Source organism: Nipponia nippon, unplaced genomic scaffold, assembly GCF_047370975.1.
Source record: "Nipponia nippon isolate SJK-2023a ecotype South Korea unplaced genomic scaffold, ASM4737097v1 scaffold_1, whole genome shotgun sequence".
NCBI lineage: Eukaryota > Metazoa > Chordata > Aves > Pelecaniformes > Threskiornithidae > Nipponia > Nipponia nippon.
The window spans coordinates 134820766-134824850 of record NW_028262290.1 but is presented as its reverse complement, the minus strand read 5'-3'; the positions used below and the strand labels follow the sequence as shown (position 1 = coordinate 134824850).

Sequence of the window (4085 nt, the reverse complement as noted above, 5' to 3'; positions counted from 1 at the left end):
CCCCGCCCCGCTCCTCATGGCGACTTCCTCCCACGGCCCCGCCTCGCCAGGGGCCGGCCGCGGGGTAAACCATTCCCGCCGACGCGTGGGGGGGATTCGGTGCCGGGTGTCCCTCTCCGCCGGCTTCCCAGCTCGGCGCTGCCGGAGAGAAGGAGACTGATCCTCTCTTATCCCTGCTCTGGAAGTGAAAAACGGGTTTTTGCTTTTCTTTTGCCACCCTCTTTCTGGCTTCCCTGCGGCTCCTCCTCCGTGCCCCCCGGGGAGGTTCCGGGAGTGGTGCGGCCGGGCGGAGGGGGCGGCCGCAGAGGCGCCCGTGTGTCAATGTGTCCGTCCTTCACTCCTCCATTGTCTGCTGCCGCGGCCGCGTCTGCCCTCCCCTCCCCGGACCGCGCAACCACCCGACAGGTGCGGCGGGCAGGCGCCCCTCACGGCCGGGCCGCCCCGCCCCACCCCGCCGAGAGCGCGGCCGCCGCCGGGCGGGAGCGGCGCCTCAGCCTCCGCGGCGACGCTGCCCGGGCGGGCGGCGGGCGGCTTCCGCGGGCTGCGGCGGGGCAGCGCCGGGCGGGCGGGCGAGGCGCGGAGCCTGTGCGCGGCGGCTGTCGCGGGTCCAGGCGGGCGAGGCGGCGGGGTTGAGCGGGTGCCCGCGGAGGAAGCCCGCGCGTGGAAATGCCGCCGTGCCTGGGTTTGCGCGCCCCGGCCGCCCTCGCCTCCCCGGCCGCTGCGGGGGGCGAAGCGCCTGGGCCCCTGCTGCGGGCGCGGGGGAGCCCGCTGGGAGCCCCGGGCCCCCGGCGCGGGCGGCGCTGGGTCTGCTGGCGGGTACCCGGCGGCCCGTCCTTCCCCGGGGGCTTTCTTGCCTTTTTATGGCATCGGTTTGTGGGGTGGCTTTTGCTAGGCAGGAAGAGGTGTTTTTTTCGGCTAAAGCGGTGGCTGTGTCACGGCATCCAAAAGGAAGCGCGCTTTGATGAATCGGGAAGGGAAGTAACGCGTTTGGGGTGTGCAGAGCGGTGCCTTTTGTTAGCGCCTTTCTAAAATTAAACCGTCGGTGGAAAAATGATCTTTGTTACCGATCCAACTTTCCACTCCTCCAGCCGAAGCTCTAGTAGGCACAGGGATGATCCTGTAGATCCCCAGCAAGGGTCAGAGACGGGTTTAATATCCTTGATTTCTGCGTGTGCTTGTACGAGAGAGAAAAGCAGAATCTTAGTACTTGGTGGTACTTTTTACCCTTCTTTGTCCTACTCTCCAACATACAATTTTTGTGTTCTTTCTTTTAAGGAACCTGTTTTTTTCTCTGACCGATTTTTGAAGACATAGCCTTATTAGCAAGCTGATTTTTTTCTTTCCTTAGTGCTTGCCGGTCATCTCATGGCTACTTATTTATTGGAATCTCTTAAATACTAATCTTGTTCTCTGTTTTTTTCACATTTGTTAATTGCTTGACTGACTTTCAGAAATGGTGAAGTCAGATTGTTTGCTTCCTGGTTCACGGAAGAGCACGCTCGCTGAATCTAGTGTATCTTCATAACTATTTGGGTACAAAACCGAAATGTGATACGATTTTTTTTTAACGAAACTGTCAAATTCTGTATGGTTTCCTGATTTTAAAAATCATGGACATACAAGGATGTACCACCATCTAGTTTTACTTGAATCAACAAGTGTAAATAAGAGAGGTTGCTTTGGACTTCAAATTATAGCAGATTACCTTGACTTTTTTTGTGGGAAACCAAAAATGCCTTGAAGGAAATGTCCTCAAGACCTTAGAGCTTTTTATATTCCGCTCCAGAAAGATATCCCTGTGTAGTGCTAGCAGCAGTCTGTCACTGGCTGAACCGTGAAGTCTGAAATTAGGGTTTAAGTGGTGTGTTGTTGGCTCACTGCAGGGTGCAAATTTTACCCACTGTGAACAAATTTTGTGATATTATAGTACGCTGATAATCTGTATAGCACTATTAAATAACAAGAGCCTACAAGCTTCTTTTCATATTCCAAAAAAAACCTGACAGGCATTCAATGTACAAAAGTATGCATATTACATTCCTCTTTTTTTAACGTGAGAATGTCAGTACTGTCACTGCACCCTAGTTCACAGAGTAAACAGGCAAACACAATTTTTCCTTGGCAGCCTCACTGGAGCTCATTTGGTGACTTAAGGCTGCAGGAGTGCTCCATCTGTAAGGGTAATAAAATACTATAACGCTAGTTAAAAATGTTTCTTGCTCCTGCCTATGGAAGGCTTCTGTATGACCTTCAGTCCGGTAGTTTGCGGACATTTCACAATCTTTGGTTTATCCTTGCGAGATCGTGATGAGGTAATGAAGTGCTGTTACCTCCATTTTATGTATAAAATTTGAAGCATGGAGGCAGCAAGTGATTTTTCCAAGGCAGCACAGGGAGTCTGTGTCAGGGCAGGGAACTGGAACATGAAAATGTAGGTTCTGTACCTTTGTGTCTTGCCCCTTAATGCATTTTCTTTTATCTACTGTATCTGTTTCACATATTTAAGTTGTGAGTATTACTGTGTGGTAATTAATAATTTTAAGTTTTGGGTATTACAGAGGGAGAAGGAAATGTTAACCTCATTGTAACTCAATACGTTGTTTAGATTTCAAATTATAAGTATTACATATGAAAAATTCCCTATTTCCTCGTCAGGTGATACATCTCATACTTTCAATTTGTGAAGCAGGTACCAGTGGTGACATTTTTCCCCTGTGGTTTGCTGATTCTAGTGTGTGTGGGTCTGCTTGTGGGAATTTATGACGGCTATTGTGATCAATATATTCCTAAATGGAATATAGGCTATGTATTCAGGTGTTCCTAAACACCTGATGTTTTCTGCAGTTGTTGAGAGCAAAATTCGTGCAAGAAAATAACAAGGATTTCTTTAATTGAGTAACAGTCACTTGGTGAATGTACAAAACAATAAGCTTTTTCTTGGGTCAGGGTAGGGGAAAAGAGACTGCCTTATGCCTTGGAGAGTGCACTGTGAAACTCTCAGTCTTTAGACATGGAAGAGAGGAAAAGAGAGGATGTAAGATATGCTGAACTCATTTCACTGTTTTCAAGCTGTTTTCTCGCAAATGACTAACTTTTACTTGTATCTTGGAGGCTTGCTTGAATTATGGCCATGTGCTCTGCTAGTGGTAGCAGGGGTCAAAGATTTTATAGCCTCTTTCTATGCCAGGGCTTAGCATGATCAGAAATTTGGTCTGACCCACTACATTTTATCTAGGGAAAAATAAAAGAACAGGTCAAATGAGTACTGATATTCCTGTGACTTATTCTCCTAGCTCCCATCCAACTGGTTCACAGCTAAGGACTTCCCTTTGTATTGGATTGCCTGTGGTGGGTTTTTTGGATTTAGGTAAACTCTGCATCTACAGCATCCTGTGGTTATAACTTCCGCAGCTGCTTGAAAAAGGACCTCTCTTTATTTGTTTTTGAACCAGCTACTTCATGGTTTCATTTTGTTATGGTTTAACCCCAGCTGGCAACTAAGTCCCACCCAGCCGCTTGCTCACTCCCCCACAGTGGGCTGGGGGAGAGAATCAGAAGGGTAGAAGTGAGAAAACTCGTGGGTTGAGATACAGTTTAATAAGTAAAGCAAAAGCCACGCATGCAAGCAAAGCAAAACAAGGAATTGATTCACTCATTTCCGTCAGCAGGCAGGTGTTCAGCCAGCTCCAGGAAAGCAGGGCTCCATCCCATGTAATGGTTACTTTGGAAGACAACCGCCATCACTCCGAACTTCCCCGCTTCCTTCTTCTTCCCCCAGCTTTATACGCTGAGCATGCCGTCATATGGTATGGAACAGCCCTTTGGTCAGTTAGGGTCAGCTGTCCCAGCTGTTTCCCCTCCCAGCTTCTTGTGCACCCCCAGCCTCCTCGCTGGTGGGGTGGGGTGAGAAGCAGAAAAGGCCTTGACTCTGTTTTAGTTACTGCTCAGCAGTAACTAAAACATCCCTGTATTATCAACCCTGTTTCCAGCACAAATCCAAACCATAGCCCCATACTAGCTACTATGAAGAAAATTAACTGTACCCCAGCCCAAACCAGCACACATTTGATTCCCCACCCCCAACC

The 4085-nt window shown here is 49.2% G+C and overlaps 1 protein-coding gene across 1 annotated transcript in view; it reads left to right on the top strand.

The window, feature by feature from the left end:
• The first annotated feature begins 258 nt into the window (after positions 1-258).
• The window catches only part of BZW2 (basic leucine zipper and W2 domains 2), a 60604-nt gene continuing 56777 nt past the window's right edge, over positions 259-4085 (top strand). The window contains exon 1 of the mRNA XM_087773781.1: positions 259-405. The gene's annotated coding sequence lies outside the window, so the exon portion shown is untranslated. The remainder of the gene's footprint in view (positions 406-4085) is intronic.